Source organism: Macaca mulatta, chromosome 7 (assembly GCF_049350105.2).
Source record: "Macaca mulatta isolate MMU2019108-1 chromosome 7, T2T-MMU8v2.0, whole genome shotgun sequence".
Taxonomy (NCBI): Eukaryota; Metazoa; Chordata; class Mammalia; order Primates; family Cercopithecidae; genus Macaca; species Macaca mulatta.
In genome coordinates this window covers 109,044,694-109,069,034 of record NC_133412.1, presented here as the reverse complement: position 1 = coordinate 109,069,034, position 24,341 = coordinate 109,044,694, and positions in this window count along the sequence as shown.

Sequence of the window (24,341 nt, the reverse complement as noted above, 5' to 3'; positions counted from 1 at the left end):
TTTATGCTTTAGGAGATTGCAAAAGTCCTTCAGGGCAGCAACCACATCTTCTACTTTTGAGGCAGCGTGATACAATGAGGAAACCCATGGAAGTGGAATTAGATGCAAACAATTGTGGTCTAGGTTCTGAAACCAATTAGTTGTTCAGTATTTAGATAAGTCTCTTTAACCTCATTGAGCCTCTGTTTCCATATAAGATTCATGCCCATAAAGGTGTAATAATTGGATTATTTTATACTGACTACAGTATTAAACCTGTGGTATATATTTACTTCTTTTTTTTTATTTTGTGATGGGGTCTCGCTATGTTGCCCAGGCTGGTCTTGAACTCCTGGCCTCAAGCAATCCTCCCACCTCAGCCTCTCAAAGTGCTGAGATTACAGGCATGAATCACTGGACCTGGCCATGTTTACTATTTATACCCTGAATTAAGTTTAATTGATTCAATATTGTAGTTTAAAATTCTGTCTGGGGCAGCCCTAAATATATGGAAGATGAAGACAACTGCCTCTGCTCCCAAACCCAAGAGACTTTATCACTTTGTTATGGATTCTCAGACCACAAATTTTAAATCCATGTTTGGGTAGGGTGAGGATAGACTACTTCTAAGATGAAAAAAGGAAGCAACTTAGTTGTCTGTAGTTACAAAGAAAAATAAGAGCATCAGTACAAGCTCAAAGACTTTCTTAGCTTTTAGTATCACCTGACTCATGAGAAAGCAAAACAGCATTACTATTGTGTCTCACCTAGATCCAGAGACAAAGAATGACAGAGGGATTGTTTACTTAAAATATCCTCACTCCTTTTCTTTCAAACAATATCTATTAAAGTTTAAACCTATCACTAGACATATCAAAGGGGTTCAAATCTCAGCTAGATTGTTGTGCAGTCCAAAGATTATCTAAATTCTCCTTCACTCACTGTGATCACTCCAGATGCTTTAAGCCCTTGTTCAGCCTGCTCAAGGAGGTTACCCATTCAGGCTATTTCAACATCTTCAGTGGTGAGAAACTCACCATACTTCAAAGCTATTCATCCCATGTTCACGCAGCTCTAATTGTTAAATAATTCTTCCTTATATTAGAATCAAATCCCTCTTCTCTGCTATTCTATACTTTGGTCCCAGGCTAGAATTTATCCAGGATTGTTTGCAATTCTTTCCTTCTGGGTACACATCAGTTTTCCAAATCCTTCTTCAAGAGGCTCACAGAGCTAAACACAGTCCTCTACTCTAGCTGACCAATGTAGTGCCACCTCCATAGTTAATTCAACATCATGACTGTGTTTCTGTTGAGGGCTATATGCCCAAGATAGGAAGATAAGTTAGACAATATTTTTGGTTTCAAGGAGATAAAGGTCTATAAGAGGAGCCAAGCCGGGGGTGATGGCTCATGCCTGTAATCCCAGCACATTGGGAGGCCAAGACGGGCTGATCAGAAGTTCGAGACCAGCCTGACCAATATGGTAAAACTCCGTCTCTACTAAAAATACAAAAATTAGCTGGGCATGGTGGTGTGTGCCTGTAGTCCCAGCTACTTGGGAGGCTGAAGCAGAAGAATCGCTTGAACCCAGGAGGCGGAGGTTGCAGTGAGCCGAGATCACACCACTACTGCACTCCAGCCTGGTGACAGAGCAAGACTCCATCTCAAAAAAAAAAAAAAAAAAAAAAAAAGGGAGCCAAGAAAGTTAGCAAATATGTCCAAAAGAAGGGTTAAGGGCTAAGGAGGAAAGTACTGTAATGTTCCAAAGAGGATGTTTTCAGTTCTCCCTCGGGCATAGGAAAGGACCAGCAAAAGTTTCATGGAGGAGGTGTTACCAGACAGTCCGAAGAAGGAGCATTCCAGGCAGAAGCAATTATAAATGAAGGCTCTGTCATACAATTCAACATGATAAATTCAACTTCAAAAAGTTCATTTTGACCAAAATGCAAGGTATGAGGCATAACCAGGCAAGAACTGAGGTTGGAGGCGTAAGCAATGGAGGACAGTGTGTGCCACACGAAGGCGTCTGAACTGTGTCCTACAGTCCAGGGGTCTCCAAACTGGGGTGCACACACCACAGGGGACGCACAAGATGATCCACTGGGATAAGTTATCGGAACTTCTATTTTATTTTTACTTCAAGATTTAGGAAAAAGTTAAACTTCACTAATATTTCATTTCAATTGGCAATCAATAGGTCTGAATGTCAAACGGTCACATGTCATATACTGTGAGCAGAGCATCCTGCAGGAAAATAGAATCCCACAATATGAAGGGTTGGACCATCACCTCGTCATTCTTTTTTAAATTATTGTAACATGTTGCATTTTATGGTGTCCAGTTAAATAAACTTATGAATATTACCTAGTTTTAAGCAAATAACTCTCATAAAATAGATAAATTAAAAGAACTCTTCCAAGAAATACCACACTGAAGATGATTCTAATAGAGTTAGCACAAGAGAAACTGAGAAAAAGGCAAAATGGATCCTTCTATTCCTTGTATAACATCTTTGCCGGGTAAAAATACTAACAATTCATTAACCACAAATATGTGAGTGTGTGTGTGTATGTGTGTCTGTGTGTGTGTGTGTTTTGTATGTATGTGTATATAGATATATACATATATATGAAGAAGGCTATTTAAAATATGGATTTATATCTAGGCTATGAAGACTTTACAAAAATTTACTAAATTTGATAAAGATTAAAAAGTCTCTTTTGCAGGGTTTTTATTCAACAGTACAAGTTAAAAATACCTGTTTTTTCTGCCTTAGGAAGCATGGTCAACAACACTCTGAGAGGCCGGGCGCGGTGGCTCAAGCCTGTGGTCCCAGGACTTTGGGAGGCCAAGACGGGTGGATCACGAGGTCAGGAGATCGAGACCATCCTGGCTAACACAGTGAAACCCCGTCTCTACTAAAAAAATACAAAAAAACTAGCCGGGCGAGGTGGCGGGCGCCTGTAGTCCCAGCTACTCGGGAGGCTGAGGCAGGAGAATGGCGGGAACCCGGGAGGCAGAGCTTGCAGTGAGCTGAGATCCGGCCACCGCACTCCAGCCTGGGTGACAGAGCGAGACTCCGTCTCAAAAGAGAAAAAAAAAAGTCCGGGCGCAGTGGCTCAAGCCTGTAATCCCAGCACTTTGGGAGGCCGAGAGGGGCGGATCACGAGGTCAGAAGATGGAGACCATCCTGGCTAACACAGTGAAACCCCGTCTCTACTTAAAAATACAAAAAAAAAAAAAAAAAAACTAGCCAGGCGAGGTGGAGGGCGCCTGTAGTCCCAGCTATTCGGGAGGCTGAGGCAGGAGAATGGTGTAAACCCAGGAGGCAGAGCTTGCAGTGAGCTGAGATGGCGCCACTGCACTCCAGCCTGGGCGACAGAGCGAGACTCCGTCTCAAAAAAAAAAAAAAAAAAAAACATTCTGACATTCTGAGGGCGGTGTGGTGACCTTCTCACAGGATGCAGTGGCCCTGCCCACATTCCTTTTGTCTAGATTGTGCCTATGCCAGACAACTGCATCTTGTCGCGACACCTGTGTTCTCCACCTGAGGGCTCTCTCCAGGGCCGCAGATAGGTAGGCCGGAAGTGCTTCATTATTGGTGTCTAGCCAATGACAGGCAGATGAGAGCTGGAGAATGTATTGCCTTCCATGTGAAACAACTCAGAAAAATTCTGCAGTGGCTCCAGAGCGCCCCGGGGGAGCTACCCACAGCAGAAAGCTGCTTGAGAACATTCCCTGCAGTAGCTTCATTTCCTGCCTTTTCTCACTGCTGCCATCCCTTCCTGGGATCTCTTCCTCCCAAATCTATGATTAATTCTTACACTCGAATCCGTGCCTCAGGATCTGCTTCCTTGGGAACCCAACCTAAAACAGTGACTAAAAGGTATTAGAAAGAAAGAGGAGGAGAAACAGAGCTCGATATTTGAAGAAATACATATTACAAAATTTGCTAAATAGCTGGATCAAATTATAAATGTTTCTAACAAGTATCTGTTCTTTATGTTTGTTAGACTCTGTGTCAATAATAAAATACTTGAAGAGCAACTCTTTTGTGAGCCAATAAAATAAAATGTAAGCATATATTTTCATCACTATTAAAACACTGTGTTAAGTAAATAGTATAAAAACTAACTAAAAAGGAGAAAAAAGAGATCCCAGGGTACAGTGACAAAGTTAGCACCATAGTGAAATTCATTCCCCACATCATTACAGGCAAGACATGCATGAAAAGACAGTGACACCATGTTCTCACTTATAAGTGGGAGCTGAACAGTGAGAACACATGGACACAGGAGAGAAACAACACACACTGGGGCCTGTCAGGGGTTGGGTGGGGGTAGGGAGAGCATTAGCAAAAAGAGCTAATGTGTGAGGGGCTTAATACCTAGGTGGTGGGTTGATAGGTGCAGCAAAACACCATGGCATGTGTTTACCTATGTAACAAACCTGCACATGTACCCCGGAACTTAAAATAAAAATAAATTTTTTTAAAAAAGCATTATACAACAATGAAAGAAAGAAAGAGAGAGAGAGAGAGAAACAAGGAAGGAAGGAGGGAAAGAAGGGAAGGAAGGAAGGAAGGAAAGGAAGGAAGGAAGGAAGGAAGGAAGGAAGGAAGGAAGGAAGGAAGGAAGGAAGGAAGGAAGAAGAGTGATGCCAGATGAACACTCTATTGATGGAATTCATTTTATTAAAACAAAATCTTTATAGTCAAATCTATAATATTTTAAAGTAATATTTTAATGAGGTAAAAAAATTACCACGAAAATCTTACATATTACTCAGAGATCTGTTGATTGTCTCACAGCAAAGAAGTTAAAAAGAACTTTCATACTTAAAGATGAGGTACGTATTTTTCTCATACAAATAAATGTTCAAAATGTGCTTACCGATTTTATAATGGGAATATATTGCCATTAACATATTTCTAAATAAATAGGCTTAATTCGTACTTTCAGAATAGAGGTAAGAGTTTAACAGTAAGTGAGAAAGCAACTGTTTTCCAGAAGAAATGGTGGACAGAGCATTTTCAAAATGGCAGCAATTTGATAATTATGTGCTTTCATTACCAAAAACAGTGTATGAGTATAGTTCTCATATCTGCATACTTAAAAGCATGAAAAGGAAATTTTCTAACTTACTCAAAAACTTTGTAAATAAAAGGTTTCAACAGAGGTTTTGTTGTCATTAAAAATGTTGAAATGTAATACCTCTTCGTGCACAAGAACAACTGATTAAAAGAAAGGAAGATGAACTTCAAAAAAAAAAGTTTGAAAAATTGAATGGTATTAAATAATAAAAATTGTGTTTTACTTATAGCCAGTGATGCCCTTCTTTCATTTATTTTTGAGTTATCCTGTGTTTAACCATTACAGCAATCAAAAACAAGTATCAAAATAAACGTAGCCAGGCTTGCTGGCTCACGCCTGTAATCCTAGCACTTTGGGAGGCTAAACGGGGAGAATCGCTTGAGCCTAGGAGTTCGAGACCAGCCCAGGCAACGTAGGGAGACCCCATCTCTACAAAATAATAAGGAAAAATTAGCCGGGTGTGGTGGTGTGCGCCTGCAGTCTCAGCTCCTTGGGAGACTGAGGTGGGAGGATTACTTGAGCTCAGGAGGTGGAGGCTCCACTGATCTGTAGCTGTGCCACTGCACTCCAGCATGGGCAAGAGAGTGATACTCTGTCTGAAAACAAACACAAAATTCAAAAGCCTCAACTTTGAATCACTACATCAAAATATTGTTAATAAGCCAAGTTTTTAAAAAACAATAATGTTTTTTAAAAAATATTATTTTAAAACATTATTTACTTAAGCATATTGCAAAAATAGGCTGGCTGTTTTAATTTGTACTATTAGTAAATGATATTCAGAACAAATTTAATTTTTATTGTATCTCATCCTTTTAAAATTTATATTTTGTGTATGGTTTATCATATACAAAATCAGTAAATATATACATATTGGGTATGTCTGCTCCAAATATCCTTATGGATAGGGCACATATATAGAGAGAATGAAAAGCCGGAATGAAAATTTATTAAAGGGTTTGGAGGTGAAAAATAACATAATGAGATTTGTATTTTAGAAAGTATATTCTAGGGCCAGGTGTGATGGCTCACACCTGTAATCCCAGCACTTTGAGAGGCCAAGGTGGGCAGATCATGAGGTCAGGAGTTTGAGACCAGCCTGGCCAACGTGGTGAAACCCTGTCTCTACTGAAAATACAAAAATTAGCTGGGCATGGTGGCCGGCGCCTGTAATCCCAGCTACTGGAGAGGCTGAGGCAGGAGAATCGTTTGAACCCGGGAGGTGGAGGTTGCAGTGTGCCAAGATCGCACCATTGCACTCCAGCCTGGACAACAGGGTGAGACTCTGTCTCAAGAAAAGAAAGTATAATCTAGAGGAAGAGTAGATAGCCATGCAAGTTTGGAAACAGATGAGTTGGGAAACTACCTTGACAGTCCAGTAGAGATAATTATGCCTAAATCAACATAGTAATGATGGAGAGGAGATATGAACAGTGGCTAAAGTGAATAGAACCTGGAAAACCAACTGTATGTGAGGATCACAGAAGATTTGAAATGAAGATGACTTGGTTCTTAGTTTTGGGCATAAGTAACTTCACTGATGGTAGTACATTCACCAAGACAGGACCTCCCAGATAGAAAATACCAAGAGAATAACATTTAGGAGAAAACGCTAATGTATCTGCTGCATCTGAGATGCTTGTGGGAAATAAGTATTGATGTCAGAAGGCTGGGCTTACAAATATAAAGTTGAGAATTATTGGTTTATATGACACTTTATTACTTTATCAATGCAGCCTAAAAACAGATTATTTTCCTTTTTTGTGTGGTGGGGGGTAAGTCAGTTTTACATCCAATTAATTTACACAGCTTAAACTCTTAAACTGTTTTCACATGTGATATTGCTAAGGCATTTCTCTCTATATTCTGTTATTGCCATTGAGTTTTTGGACCTAAGGACAAGACTTTACCCTTGCACCTATCTGATTTCATCTTGCTAAAGTCAACCCATCGATTCACTTTTCAAGCTCTCCCGGGATGATGATCACCATCAAGCACATCCGCCGTAGCTTCTGGCTTTATTTTGTAACTTTCTAGTTTCTGTAAATTGAAAAGTTTTGTGTTCTTTCTTTTTGCCTCTCTTGATTCTCAGGCACATGCTATGAAATTGATTAGCTCCTGGCACCCTATCGTCATCAGTACCTGCATGTCTATTATTTTATTTTATTTATTTTATTTTATTGAGACGGAGTCTCACTCTGTTGCCTAGGCTGGAGTGCAGTAGCATGATCTTGGCTCACTGCAACCTCTGCCTCCTGGGTTCAAGCAATTCTCCTCCTCAGCCTTCCGAGTAGCTGGAATTACAGGCACGTGTCACCACATTCAGCTAATTTGTGTATTTTCGGTAGAGATGAGGTTTCGCCATGTTGGCCAGGCTGGTCTCGAACCCCTGACCTCAGGTGATCCACCCGCCTCGGCCTCCCAAAGTGCTGGGATTACAGGTGGGAACCACCACGCCTGGCCCTATTTTATTTTATTTTTTATTTTGTTATAGTTGTTGCTCCCCCCTTATACCACATTCCCAATATTGTTCCTTCCCCTTACATTTTCTCCCACCATATTGGAACTAACATTAAAAAACAAATAAATAATAAGGGCTGTACAATGTTAACTTTCCCATCTGTGAGAATGCCAGCCAGGCCCAGTGGCTCACACCTGTAATCCCAGCTCTTTAGGAGATCGAGGTGGGAGGAGTGCTTGAGCCCAGGAGTTTGAGGTTATAGTGAGCTATGATCGTTCCACTGCACTCCAGCCTGGATGACAGAGTGAGATGCAGTCTCTAAAAAAACAAAGAGGGGAGAAAGAGAGAGAGAGAGAGAGAGCCATATCTTTCCATTTATTCAGAAAAGAGGCAAGAAAGAGAGAGAGAGAGAGAGCCGTATCTCTCCATTTATTCAGATTCATTCATTCAACAAATATTTCTTCAGTCCCTACGATGTTCCAGACTCTAAGAGTTTCTTTATATTTTTTATCAAGTTTTAATATTTTTCCATCAGTATTTTCTGCATTTCAAGTCACTTTCTAGATTCTTCAAGCTTTGTTGCTCTAATAAACACCATCATATTTTCCACTGCATATTTTAATTGCTTGGTGAAAGTGTAGAACTCTTCTTAATATTTTTGTTGTTGTTATTGTTGGAGTCTATCTAGCAACCTCACTGAACTCCTTCATTAATTTTAATAGCCTGTCAGTTGTCTTAAGTTTTCTGTGAAAATGAAATGTCAAATCATCTAAGAATAATGGCAATACTATCTCTTCCCTTCCAGTCCTTGCACTTTTTCTATATTTTCTTGCCTTGCTGCATTAGCAGAGACAATTACTTTTGCAAGGATTTACAATCCACTCTCCCAATAATTGATAATGAGACCACCAACCTACAGTTTACAAATTAGCTTCTCTTCTCTTTTTGGGGAAAAAAAAAAAAAAAAAAAGACTATTGAATTTCCTAAGAGCTCTCATTTTCAATATCTTTTATAAAAAATCCTCAGTTCAAACATTTTCAGAATTTTTGTATGCATTTCCTGAGGCAATTTTAAATGCTAAATGCCATGTTTTGAGTTGTCTTATAGGGAGATTCAGGTTAAGGCCCAGATGATGCTAGAGAAAGGTAAGCAATGAGATTTTATTTGAATCTCAAGACTTTATGTAATAGTAGCTGAAATGTAGGTTACATATCTTAATTTCATTTTTAGTATAGATTTACTCCCATCACACTTACTATCATCTTCAGAGTTGACCCCTAAAATAATAATAAATGGAAAAGCATGTGATGCATCATAGGGGTTACAGGAGTTAACAGATTTTGGTAAGACACCATGTAATACTATATGAGGATGAAGAAGCCTGAAGCCGAAGTTCATTTAGTATGTCATGGTTAATTCAGAGTAAAATCAAGAGTTAGTACCTGATTTATACCTGTTATGTAAAGATGTCTTAACTTCACTACATGATCATTTTGTCACTTTTCAAAAGCACTGAATTCCTGTTCAATTGAAAATGTTTCAAGAACAAACCTATTTGGTCATTTAATTGACATTGCACATTAGTATATGAATAAATTTTTGCAAATTACTTATATGTACTTCTCTTCATTACGCTGATTTTTTTTTTTTTTTTGAGACAGGGTCTCTGTTGCCCAGGCTAGAGTACAGTGGCAAAATCATGGCTCACTACAGCCTCAACCTCCTGGACTTAAGTAATCCTCCCACCTCAGCCTCCCAAGGAGCTGGGACTACAGGGATGAGTCAACATGCCAGGCTAATTTTTTATTTTTTGTGAAGATAGGGTCTCCCTGTGTTGCCCAGGCTGGTCTTGAACCCCTGAACTCAATAAATCCTCCTGCCTCAGCCTCCCAAAGGGCTAGGATTACAGATATGAGCCACTGCACTAGCTCCACCATGCTATAATAACTCTGTGTATCATTACACTTTTTGGCTTGCTTGACTGTGTTTTAGTGTCTGGTTAGCTAGTGACACTGACACCAAAACAAAGATTTGCCACACATTTGGAATAGACTAGTTCATAATCAAATTTAAATAGTTTATTGTGAAACTGGGAAATTGTTGTAAAACTAGACACAAAAAAACGTATTTATTCAGCTAGTACGTGTTAATATTTATTGCTTGGATAAAGACATTTAAAGTCATGATATTATGCTCTTTTTCTCCTTCTCCAGTCTTATTCACTTACCTCCTGTAATAAGTTTTTTTCATCATCCTCAAATGCAACTTTTATAGTCACTCAAAAAATAATAATTACAGCAAGAAAATAGCAAGTGATACTACTTATTTTACTGTATTTATCCGAGATGTGTGAAGTATTAGTTTAAGTTTTTTTCAGCTGGATTGAATTTAATTAATAATTTGGAGTACTAAATAATTTTTCCATGGAAATTCACAATGTGGCCATAAGGATAAAAAGAACTCACATTAAGAAGAAGAGAAAGCAACATAAAGCATAGCACTGTTTAGATTTGTTGCTCTGTATGTCAGTGACAAAATATAGTAGAGTTAATTAAAAGCACTAACAGCAGAAACATTTACTAAAGAGTCTCCTTCGGCCTTTTCTAGAGCAACAAATCTAAACAGTGCTATGCTTTATGTTGCTTTCTTTCACTTTACAGATGCTGAAAACTTTCAGTTTCTATCTCCTAGAAGTGGGGTGGGGGGAAAGCTGGTTATTATTCCTAAACCCATTGAAATTGCATTTGTGGCATCAAAATGGATTTTTTTAAAGCAGGATGTTGGATTGACAGTAAAGCAGCTGCTCTGCAACAAACGAAAGCAAAAATTAATAAGAGACCTTAGCAAAAGAAAGACTATTGGTTTTGCACACCCAGAGCAAATTGGCTGGATTTAGAAGAGCACACTTTGATCTTTTCCAGACTAATTACTGCTCTGTGGTTTGACTGTTTTGTGCATTAGTTGCCCTTCATACAAAACCGAAACTGCTATGGTACACAGCTGTAATACAAATGAAAATTTGACGTTCAGTAAACAAAGCATGGCAAGGGTCATTCTTTCAGCACAATAACTGCATAATACAATTTTAGAATGCCTTTTGTATACAAAAAAATGACACATTTTAAGGCAGTTTTGAACTCAGAGTAGGCAGTCAAGGCTGTTTGTAAAAGACAGAGAAATTGCTCCCAACTCTGATCTATAAATATAGATTAAAAACAGTTTATTTTGACATTGTAGAAATGTTGAGGAATTTACATATTCACAGCAATAAATGCGTTCATTTCTAGAAGATGGTTTTTCATTTTTCTATAAGGTTAATTGGGAGCAAATTTCTTAAGTAGCAGTTTGCAGTAGCAGTAATGGTATTTATTCAGCAATATGATTCTGGATTTGCTCCTGAGAAGGAATTCAGATTATTTTATACATAGGCTTCACATAAAAGTATTTAATGCTATATTTATTTTTCAGAAAATATAATGAATTAAATGATATTTTCAACAACTACTAATTATTTAGAGATCACCATAATTATTAAAGCATAAATCTCTTTCTGCATAAGGAATATATTTAACATATAACTGGGTTATATAATCCTTCTAAATGCATTTTTAAGATGGTTTTGACAGTCACTTGAACAAGCTGTATAATAAAGTTATCATCAAATACTAAAAAATTGATCAAATATATTTAAAGATTTTTATACTATAATACTTGACTCAGTATGTATTTAAACTAATTTAACCTTTGGATCTATGCAAACTTTACCCAGCTTTTCCCAATGTACACATTTAAGCAACTTCAAATATACCTATACTTTAAAAGTCAAAGGGCTTACAATAATTCCACCACTTAATGATGAAGTATTTCAAATGTAGAGAAATATTTGATCAAAGAAGTAATCAGAAACATTCCTAGCTAGACTAGAACTAAAAAAAACATATCTTTATGCTTTGTTTCTATCTCAAACTTTTGAAAAGAGGTAACTTGCAGACTATTTATGATATCATTCATTTAACTGTTCATTAGAAACTGAAAAAAGGTTTATGCAGGATTGACTGATGGCCAACAACCGTAACCAAGACACCACACCTATGGGTGTTAAAGACTGCAAATATCGAACTCTTCCGTTCAAGCATTGGAGAATACTCCACATTCCACGTTGAGCATGTTTTCTCTCAGTCATTATTTCTTTAATTGCTATACGAATTATATAAATTTTCTGACCTTCAGTGCCTTCCCTTTTTGCTTTCAAAGTTAGCCAGCAACATCCTTCATATACACACACAAAGCTGTTTTCTAAATGCCTGTTTTTGTCTGGCTCATTTACCTTTACCTAACAAAACAGCTCTCCTGGGGGAGGGAAAAAAGAGTAGTTACCTATTCACAGCAAGAGACTTGAGAGTTCAGCACAATAGATTTTCACAATGTGTTTAGGAGAGGCACAGAACTACGGTACTAAGCACCATGCGGAAAAGTAGATAAATATATACAGATAGAACCACAGAGCTCATCCAAGTGGACTGTAGAATAACAGAGAATCTATAATGCTTTCTACTTCAGCAGCAATCAAAGCCAACCTCTGCAAATTAATCAGCCTGGAAAATACCAAGAATGGAGAAAAAGGATATTGATTCCTGGAGAAGTCACCTATATTTTATTTTCCCATTAAAAAATGATCACAGAATGCTATTCTAAAATGTGAACATGAAGTATAAAACAGACTAGTTCCTTTTTGCTAATACTTCTATGAGCATCTCAGAATGACTCCATGAAACTCTTTTTGTTTAATTTTCAGCTGGGTAGAGAATTGTTAAATAAACGCTTAAAGCATCGCTTACCGTGTGTGTGTGTGTGTGTGTGTGTGTGTGTGTGTGTGTGTGTGTGTGTTCTCAAGGGTGTTAGAGTCTTGGAGTTATAGAAATTTACTGATGACTCCATTGAGTGTTCTTTCTTTCCTATGACCATTAATTATTCAATGTCCCTTTTCATTTGCTTTCATCCTAAATCCTGCCTTCAGATTCACACACTGTCTGCAAAGCAACAAGGAATTAAGAAAGAGGTTTTTCTTCAAAATAGGTTTTCTGGTTAAACACCCAAATTAAAGACCCTTTCCAACCTACTTTACTCAAAAGTTAAAAAGAAATACGTTCATTGAGATATAATTTTTTAAAAAATCATAATTCTGGAAAACAAATTATATTTTATTTAGCAGTGTAAGCTGTTTTCCATAATGTTTTCTTAATGGTCCTATAAAATAATAAAGAATTCTTTCATGTGCTATACATCAGTTTTAGCCCTGTGGCGGAATGGCTTTCTGAATTCCCACCTACCCCCAACCCCAAATGGTTAATGTTCCAAGTTTGTGCTTTGGGGGTTATTACAGTCACAGGTTCTGTTTTAAATTAAACACCTAATTAAAAGGAAGCCATTCATAAGTAGCAATGCACATAAATCAGAATGGAATAATAGGAGCTCCACATATATCGCCTTTTCCCACAAGGCTCTTAGAACATGTTTTGTGCCCAAGAAAAAAAAACTGAAATTTGTCAATTAGCTCAATTGCAACCAGACCTCTTTGCTGAGTATACAAATTGGTCCCCACTACCACTAGCATGTTTTGGTGTGACAGAATGGCAGCAATTGTCATTTGCCTCCTAGAAGTAGCCCCTAAAGCAGAATGTTCTCATAGGTCATTTTGAGACTATTACCAACATTACTTTGCTTCCTCCTGGCAAGAAGCTAACTCCATCCAGACAAAGAGAGAAAAGAATTCTCAACTTTTGGGTGAAATGTAAGTACTTTCAGGAAATCTCATTAAAAAATTGCTCCACATATCATGGGGCTTTTAATTGCTCCCCAAACCATTTTTCATCTTCTTAAGGTTGAAGGTTACAAGGTACTTTTAAAAATGGATTTAACACTTGCTGGTCACTGAGAGATTAAAGGCATAACTAGCCATGACTGGATGGCAAGACTGCTACCAAAGGCTTCACACCACAACTGATTAATGCCTTCTTTTCACTTCTCTGCATTCAAACACTTACAAACAAGATTGGAATTTTCAGGATTTATCAACATCCAGAACAGAAGGTAGCACATTCTGAGCATTCCATCATAAAGAGAGGGTTTATTATAGAGCTGATTGCCCAATGGCCTTAGGGAAGTTATTTCACATTTTTCTTCCCCATCTGTAAAGTGGGAATAAAAGATGGATTTGTGGGATAAAGCTTGACATGGGTGAATAAATGAAATAATGTCTTTAAATGGTTTTAAAGTCAGATACTATTTAAGTACAAAAATAGTATCTTCAACACATTGTGATCTTACATGAAAGCACAGGGAATGTAATCTGCTGTCTTTTCATCTGAACACGTTCAGTAACAATCACACTTGTTAAATACTTGTATATACTTCTGTAATAAAAGTTGTGCTGTCATCCAGGAGTTTATTATCTCAAATGAGAGATTCTATGTGAAAATACATTGTAAGGAATAAAGTACTATACTTGCAACAATAATAGTAATAGGTATTAAGTGCTTACCTGTACCAGGCTGTGTGAAACAAGGGTTTCTACAAGGATTTATTTAAACCTCACATAACCTTGGGAGATATCCCTATTTTATAAATGATAAACCTGACAATGAGAGACACTGAGTCACTTAACTGTGCTACGCAGCAGGAAAGGGAGAAACCAGGGAAGAAGCCAAGGTCTGTCTGTCTTCCAAACTCATCCACATGACGCACACGATATTATAAAAGAGATTGTTATGGCGATAATGCTGTCTTTTTCCCCAGATTAGACTTTGGTGGTTTTATCATGACTGACAATTTATGTCTTCAAAAATGCACGTGTTGTCCTGAATTAGAAAGCTGAAATGCGTCATATTTTGTTCATAAAAGGATTTTTCTAAATTGCTTTTCTTATTCAGTACTTGCTGTTGTAAAAAAGAAAGTATTACACCCTAGCAAAAATTGCTTCTATTCTTATTTTGTTGTTCGTATGGGCTTAATAAGTGTTGTATACACGAACCAATAACATCATGACTTGTTAACAGATTTCTAAATATTTAGTATTAACGTTTATGACACCAGAAAATACTGGTGAGAGTGACATTATTTTTGTATTCAAATAAATGCATAATTGCCAATTCTACATATGAATTTTCTAATCTAGAAATTTTCCTGGTATGGAAATAACAGATGTGTAAATAAAACAGTATTTTCTTAAATAGTTTTATTTTAGTTAAGAATTTATAAGAATCACATTTTCAGGCAGGATACAATGGTTCACACCTGTAATCTCAGCACTTCGGGAAGTGGAGGTGGGAGGATTACTTGAGCCCAGTTGTTCAAGACCAGCCTGGGAAACAAAGTTTGACCCTCATCTCTATAACAAAAAATCAAAAAAATAGCTGGTCATGGTGGTGCATGCCTGCAGTCCCAACTGCACAGGAGGCTAAGGTGGGAGGATCATTTGAGCCCAGGAGGTTGAGGCTGCAGTGAGCTATGATCACGCCACTGCACTCCATCCTGAGTAACAAAGCAAGACCCTAAGAATCCTAAGTTTCAAACATTCATCTTAACAATGATGAACTCTATTCCCATTTCACAAGGAGACAAAGAAAGGTCTTCATAGATGGTGAAACAAAATATTTTAATTTCTTTCACAAGTTAAGTAAATTTAAAAAATATATCTGGCCCAACCACTGAAGGGTACTTCTAACTTTAAAAACATTTTTACAAGAAAAAAATAAGAATTCTAAATACTCGTTTCCACAATTTACATTTTAGAGTATTGTAATCCATTTTAGAACATGGTATATGAATGAAAAAAGGACTAAAAAATTAACTATAGTAATGTAAGTCTTGCTAAGATAATGAACTGGGCATTTTATTACAATGCTGAAGAAACATTTTCTGATATCAAAATATTTTCTTCATTCTAAAATTGTAGTTACTCTGAAAAGTTTAGCAAAAGATTAGGAGCTATGTTTTGAAGAAACTTGGTGTGAACTCTGCTAACAATGACCCAAATAAGTTTTTAGATTACTCTTTTAAGAAATTGCAGTATTTCATGCAAAATGGTACCCACTTTACCACTAAGGTAATTTTTTACTCACCACAAAATGAAAATCTATATTCTGCTCTTCCTTGCATGTCTTTTTAAAAACCTCAAACCAGAGGAATGAGTCACATTTTGGACCGTTTTCTTTTTTAATCTTCTTTACTCCTCTATTCTGTTTCTAAAGGGATACTTAGTTTTGACTAGATTGCAATTTCATTTGAAAAGAATTGGACAGGTTTTCTAGAGTGAGTTAAAGATTACACATGGAGAGTATTTTTGCCAGTTACCTTTAAAGATGCAAGGATCTTTACCCATGTAACAAACTTGCACATGTATCCTGGAACTTAAAATTAAGTTAAATTAAATTTTTTTTTAAAGATGCAAGGATCTATATAAAGTGGTACATCTAGATTTAATGCAGGTAATGTTTGTTTGTCATTGTTTTTTTAGACAGAAACAGTGTAATTGTGACATTGGCAGGAAAAATATGTAAAATGTGCTTTTCACTTTTCTCTTTGGGTAAGCATAATTTGTAGGATTTTATTATATTGAGAATGCTAAATACATTAGCGAATTCCTCATACAATGACAACATCTGGTTTTGTTTTTAACTCAAATGGTTATAGGTATACAATACTATTTCATGTTACTTACAATTAGAGTATGAAACTCAAGGCATGTGGCAAAAATTATAAATTATATCATTTTTATGAAAAAGAAAGGATTAAGTATTAGGCTCCTTGTTTTGTAAACAGACACTAAAACATGTAGATCAAGCAAGCCAGGGAAAGCCCAAAGTACAATAAGAATCAATAATTATTTTTATATAATAGCCAATATATAAAAATAATAAATGACTAAATGTTTTCCATGTGTCAAGCACTATGCTATTTCACAAAAATGATTTTAATTAATTCCTTATAAAAACCACAAGGTAAGTATCCATTGTGCAAATGAGGAAAAAGAAGCTTGTTTTTTTCTTCTTTTTTTTTTAATTATACTTTATGTTCTAGGGTACATGTGCACAACGTGCAGGTTTGTTACATATGTATACATGTGCCATGTTGGTGTGCTGCACCCATTAACTCATCATTTACATTAGGTATATCTCCTAGTGCTATCCCTTCCCCCTCCCCCCACCCCACAACAGGCCCCAATGTGTGATGTTCCCCTTCCTGTGTCCAAGTGTTCTCATTGCTCAATTCCCACCTATGAGTGAGAACATGCAGTGTTTGGTTTTCTGTTCTTGGGATAGTTGGCTGAGAATGATGGTTTCCAGCTGCATCCATGTCCCTACAAAGGACATGAACTCATCCTTTTTCATGGCTGCATAGTATTCCATGGTGTATATGTGCCACATTTTCTTAATCCAGTCTGTCATTGATGGACATTTGGGTTGGCTCCCAGTCTTTGCTATTGTGAATAGTGCTGCATTAAACATATGTGTGCATGTGTCTTTATAGCAGCATGATTTATAATCCTTTGGGTGTATACCCAGTAATGGGATGGCTGGGTCAAACGGTATTTCTAGTTTAGATCCTTGAGGAATCACCACACTGTCTTCCACAACGATTGAACTAGTTTACAGTCCCATCAACAATGTAAAAGTTTTCCTATTTCTCCACATCCTCTTCAGCACCTGTTGTTTCCTGACTTTTTAATGATCACCATTCTAACTGGTGTGAGATGGTATCTCATTGTGGTTTTGATTTGCATTTCTCTGATGGCCAGTGATGATGAGCATTTTTTCATGTGTCTGTTGGCTGCATAAATGTCTTCTTTTGAGAATTGTCTGTTCATATCCTTTGCCCACTTTTTGATGGGGTTGTTTTTTTCTTGTAAATCTGTTTGAGTAGAAGAAGCTTGTTGTGTCCAAGGTCACAGATACAGAATTCAAGTCACTAAAATCTTTAATATCATAGTCTAGTAACTGTTCCTCATTGTTTAACAGCTATGAAACTAAAGAAAAGCATAACTTTATCCTATACACTGTCTATAAATTATGGTAACAAAATATACATTGGGATTATAGTTCTACATGAAGAAACTTAGGAATAGAGATTTCTGGTATATGTTAAATATACATTTATTAGCAAATATTTAGTAAGTGACTTCTGTATTCTAGGCACTGGGTCAGGTGTCTATGATACAATGATGAAAGAGAACATAGATCTTGCCATCTAAATAATCATAGTCTAAAAGAAGACAAATATTTAAGAGATCATTGCAATAAAACAAGAGAAGTACTATAAAATCGTAATAATAGGTAGCACTTATGGTAAGCCAGTCATTGTTAATAAGCACTTTATATATTTACTCAGATAATCCTCTCAGCAATCTATGAGATAGAAACTAAAAAGATACATTTAAGGGTCTATTGGAACACAAGGAAGAAAACACTTCATTTTGCCTAGAAAGGTCAGACATTTGAGCTGAGTCCTATAGGATAACTATATCAACAAGAGGGGAGTGATGTATCAGCTTGTATAACATAAATTTTGCCACAGTAACCAAAAATCCCCAAATCTTGATGGCTTATGACAATAAATGTCCAAGATTGCTTGCAAAACCTGTAAGGTTGGCGTGGGAACTCTGGTTCCCATGTCAGAGCCTCCAGCATCTGGTGCATGGCTGGTGGCTACAGCAAGGAAAGGGGAAATGATGGATCATGTACTGGCTCTTTGCATCTCTACCTATAAGACAGGTGTCACTTCTGCACCATTTTCATTTGCCAAAGCAAGTCACACGATCATACCTAGTTTTAATGGGGAAGGGCAGTGCCTTCCTACAATATACCCAGAAGGCAAAGAGCAGGAATACTGAGGAATCACCCTAACACCTCCCAAGGATTGGAGTAGATAAGTAACTCCAGGAAAAAGGACACGTGCAAAGGCACAGAAGTGAAAACGTGCTTGGTGCATGGTGGTTCATGGTGATTTCGATGATGAAAGCACAGGATGCACGGGGGAGAAAAGCATGAGGAGGAGAGGAAAAGGCAGGCGAGTGTCGAATCATGAAGACTCAACACACTCGCAAAGTTTAGACTTCATCTTTTTGACCACAGGAACTTATTGCAGCATTTTAAGCAAAGGAGAAATACAATCAAAATTTTTGTTAAGAAAGTTCGGGCTAACTGGACTGGTGAGAACTCTTCCAAGCTTCCTCAGGTCATTGGCAGAATTCACTTCCTTGCAGCTATAGGACTGAGGATTTTAGATCCTTGCTAGAGGCTACTCTCAGCTCCTAAAAAGTCACTCACAGTTCTTTGCCAGATGGACTTCTTCAATAAGGCCACTGACTTCATGACAGTTTATTTATTCAAAACTATCAAGAAAGAGAGACTGTCACCCCAGGGAAAGCCCAGTCTTTCTTTGAAGGGCTGTCACCCGATCAAGTAAGGCCCACCCAGGATAATCTTTCAATTAACTCAAAAACTGATTTGGAACTTTAGTTATATCTGAAAAATCTCCTCATCTTTGTCATATTCTGTAGGTGAGAAGCAAGTCCCAGGCTTGGCATACATTTGTGGGGAGGGGGTTATACAGAGCAGACCACCAGGGGTAGAATCACTGGAGCCATCCTACAGCCATTTAGTCTGTCCACAGCAGGAACCAATTGAAAGGATACTTCAATTGTCCTGGTGAAAAGTTGTAGGGTCCTGGACTAAGATAGATTCACAAATGTTTAGGAGCTATACGTATAGCTTAAATATAAATTGACTTTAATAAAACTTTAGGAAATTATCAGTTTTGTTCTTTATTTGTAGAACTAACTTCGTAATAACCAAAGCACATAGTTTTAAATGTCTTGACCTTTAAAAAGAAAAGTGCCACAAATATTTCAAATATCTGGCTCATTCTAAGAGCTAAAATAAAACAAAATATATGAATATCAGCTTACCAAGCATTGAGTCCTATGCCACAACTTACACATGAAAACTAGGAATTACTTCGTCATGATGCCAATAGGGTATATATATGCAGCATTGTATGACCTGAAAAATAAGGTATAAATTTGCTAATAAAATGTATGCTGCATTTGTATAGCTTACCATCAAAACAATTGTTTTTATATCTATTCATACACACACATACACAAACTAGCTTGTTAAACATATTTGTCTTGTTTTTAAAGGATAAAATAATTAATAAGTATTGTGCAAAACCTTCATTCATATAATCTGAACTCCAATTCTGGAGAAATGAAAACCAAACAAATGTAGAGATGTCAGCTGAGCCAAGGGCACTGCAGTTAGGGCTGAAAAGCAGAGATACTTAATAGCTGTCTTGGAGAGTGACAAATCACCTGCCTCAATTGGCTCTAACTAGAAATATCAGCCACATGTGCTCATTATGAGCCATAAATGTCCATAATCGATCAAAGATGGAAAAAAAAGAAAGTCATGTATCCATTACCCTGCTTCACCTTTAGAGACTTCCTTAATGCCTGCATTCTTAAAATGTAATACAAGACAAGTGCACATGTAATCCCAGCTACTCCAGAGGCTGAGGAGGGGGATTATTTGAGCCCAGGAGTTTGAATCCCACCTGGGCAACATAGCAAGCCCCTGTCTCTAAAAAAAAAAAAAAAAAAAAAAAAAAAAAAAAAAAAAAAATACATAAAAAGTGACCAACACAATTATTTTAGATTCTATGTCAGCCACCATATAAATTGAGCTGAAATTAGAGGCAATTAGCAATTGAGAGAGACCAGATAAAAATTGATATAAAACACACTGTAAAAGAGGCTGATTTCACTCTTCAGGATTGAAATGCACTGGTAGAAAAGTTGTGGAGCAATCTTTGAGGACTCAGTCTCTTGGCTAATCTTTTTTAACTCAAGGGTAAAAACCAGAGAGGGAAAAAAAAAACCCTCCCAAACTTTCAATATCCTTCAAAGACAAATTTCATGAAGAATCTCTGCTATCTAGAATGTCCAAGGCTCCCAAACATTTATTCTTCCAGAGACATGTTTTGCATCCTGAGCTTTGAAAAAAATGCCATGTTATTTGCCTCAAAAGGAAAAACATATTTAATGATATCACAGGAAACAAACCTGCAGTTTCTTTCTAAAAGCTTCCTTTTTGTATGTATGAAAACTTCATGATACTGCCGAGAACCCAACCAGCCTAGATACCACCTCAAGGTGCTGCTTTTTAGAATTGTGTGACATGCACACTGCCTGCTAAGGATCTGCAAGGAGAGAAGTCAGAGGATAATGAGACAATTTCAGATGTTTTCACATTCTGTCAAAGTGAACATTGAGCCAGGTGCAGTGGCTCACGCCTGTAACACCAGCACTTTGGGAGGCCAAGGCAGGTGGATCACTTGAGGTCAGGAGTTCAAGACCAGCCTGGCCAATATGGTGAAACCCCGTCTCTAATCAAAATACAAAAAATTAGCCAGGTGTGGTGGTACATGCTTGTAATTTCAACTACTTGGGAGGCTAAGGCGGGAGGATCACTTGAACCCAGGAGGTGGAGGTTGCAATGAGCCGAGATGGCGCCACTGCACTCCAGCCTGGGCAACAGAGTGAGACTCTGTCTCAAAACAAACAAAAAAAATGGACATTGGAAAGCGCTTATCACTATTATTTACGCAACACTGAAAGAAAAAGGAGATTTTGCAATTTGTTTTTGGTCTCAAACACTTCATTAGTACTCCTTGCGTAATGACCAAAAGATGATCGCATAGTAACACTGCAGCATATCACTGAAAGGAAAGCACTGGGGGACACATGGTTTTATGATCATGACCTTTTGTGCCTCCCCAACTAATATTTTACCTATAAAAATTAGCTTACAAACATATTCTGGGGATTCTTCATTCCTATCACAACCCATTACTATTTGAACAAGGAAGAATGAATATACATCTTGAGAAAAATAAAACCTTTATTGAGATATAATTAATATACAATAAACTGATTATATATAGGGATAAAATTGGTGAATTTTGAGCAGAAGTTTTAAATTTTGATGAAGTCCAATTTATCAGGTTTTTCTTTTGAGGATTGTGCTTTCGTTGTTGTATCTAAGAAATCGTTGCCTAAGCCATGGTCGCAAAAATTTTCTCATATATTTTCCTAGTAGTTTTATTAATTTTGGGCTTTACATTAGAACTCTAATCCATCTTTATGTAATTTTTATATACAATACAAGGTATTGATCAAATTTCATTTTTTGCATATAGATATCTAATTTTTCTAGAAGCATTTGTTAAAAAGTTTTCTCCACTGATTTTTCTCAAAAATCAGTTATCTATGAAAGTATGTATGTTTCTGAACTCTATTCTGTTCCTTTGATCTATTTATCTATCTTTATCCAAGGCCATATTGTCTTGATTACTACAGCTTTATAATAAGCCTTGAACAAAGTTCATATTAGCCCATGACTTTGGTTTTTCTCCAAAATTGTTTTAGCTATTCTATATCCTTTGATTTACATAAGAATCTAAAGATTAACTTGTTAATTTTTATAAAAAGATATGCTGAGATTTTTACAGCAACTGCATTGACTCAAAAATCAATTTGGAGAGATTTGATATTGTAGTGTAATAGGTCCCCCACCAGGTTACTTAAGGTCGTATGTCTGCTGCTTGAACCCTGACGGCTGGGCGGTGAGCCAAGGCCATGGTGCCCAGCCAAGGAGCAGGTGTCCCTGAGAACCCAAACATCCTAGAGAGTATCTGAGAACCTACTAAGAAAAACAGTCTCATCACTCAAATACAATAAGCAAAAAGCCAGAAAATTAGCTTAAAGGCATTTTAGAGACAGGAGGTGGCATAGATCTCTAGAGCTGTCCTGCCGCTGTCCAGGAGTGTCCTGTATAAAAGTCATAATAAACTCATCTGCTCATCAAGCTGAACTTAGGTCTAAGTCATTCTTTGGTCTCTTCACTCCTTCCCTGTTTGGGGGAGATGTTACAGTTCCAAATTTTTCTCATAACTATTGGCATCACCAACAGGATCGACGAGACCAAATGATGAGTTAGGAAGGGGTGTCTGCAGGGAGAATCCCCAGGGTAGTTAGCAACATGCATGTCGGGTGGAGTTGCCCAACTACTTAACCCTGTGGGCTACTACATGAGTACGGGGACACTCAGAAAACACTGGTGGGACTGAGCATGTACTCCAAGAAGCTAAGACATTAAAGTACTATAAGGATAGCAAACATGCTATGGTTGCAGTAAGGCTGGGTACTCAGAAATCATTAAGAGTAGAAATGGGAGAAAGGGTAGAAACTCCTGGAGAAGCTTAAACCCATGCCAGGTTTTCTACTACTCTGGCTGGTTGTGTATTATGGCCTTTTCTTGTGCACATTTTAAAACTGGTAGACAAATTACAAAAATAAAATAAAATAAAATCAGAGTTCAAATGGTTAACCTGCAACTACAGAGTTAAGTCGAGTCTTCTAATGCTATTTTCTTTTCTGCCTGCTTTGAATCTCCTGTTATTAAGCTACTGGTATTGAGATAAAACTCACTGTTTATGGTCTTGCCAATTCAAGGCCACTTGGATATTTTGTTTTTCTATACAGTTCAGTCAGTTCCAGCTAAAATGTAAAACATAAGTAAGTTGGCTTTAAAATTATTGGCAAAATAAAAATAGAAATGTCTTCAGAATTGTCAGCATGCATTTTTGTCTGCATTTACTGATTAGATGAGTTTTATATTTTCTTCTGCAAATATATTCTTCAACAACATATTTTGCTTCTGCTGAAATATTTTAAGATGTCAGGGCTTGATGTGAAAGTTATAAGATGATCAACCTAGCCAAATATAGAATGATCTTTGTGTATTTTTTATTATTATTATTTTTTTTTTATTTATTTTTGAGAAGGACTTTCGCTCTTGTCACCCAGGCTGGAGTGCAGTGGCGTAATCTCGGCTCACTGCAACCTCAGCCTCCTGGGTTCAAGCTTTTCTCCTGCCTCAGCCTCCCGAGTAGCTAGTTGGGATTACGGGCGTACACCACCACACCCAACTAATTTTTATATTTTTATTAGAGATGAGGTTTCTCCATGTTGGCCAGGCTGGTCTCGAACTCCTGACCTCAAGCAATCCACCTGCCTCAGTCTCCCAAAGTGCTGGAATTACAGGCATGAGTCACTGTGCCTGGCCTGTTTGTGTAATTTTGTTGACAAATAAGGCTAATTTAATATTGTGGGTTCAATGAAAACAGCTAAATTTTCTGAGTTATCAGCAAAACTTCCCAAGTGTTTAAGTTTCTTGCTTAGGTGAACACCTGATATTCAGAGGCTATTAAAATGGTTAAGAAGGAAGTAACTTAGAATGATAATTAGCTTTGTCCAATGTCTTGGTTCTCATGAATAATTTAGATAAACTACTAAAAATGAATAAATTATGTAAGTATAAATGAGGTAAATGCTTGTAGGAAACTTTTTGTGTAGTTTTAAATCTTAAAATTATTTTAGATACTCATTAAATATCTGGGTCATTTTCAACTTAAAAAGGGCTAGATGTGGAGCGTTGGTTACACTTCTGAGTCCATTAATGGGAAATAAAATCTATGATATGAGGGAAGCATTGGCAGACCTCAGTGAGCTGGACAAAAACAAGAACAAAGTCCAGAAAGTAATCAAGGAGCAAAAAGAGGATGGGCCAGAATGGGTGCCCACACACCTGCCCCAGCCCAGGCAGGCAGTGAATGTGAAGCAATACCACCTGCCAGGAGGACACTCTGAAATCACCCAAACAACTCAGCAATTAAATAAGGTACCG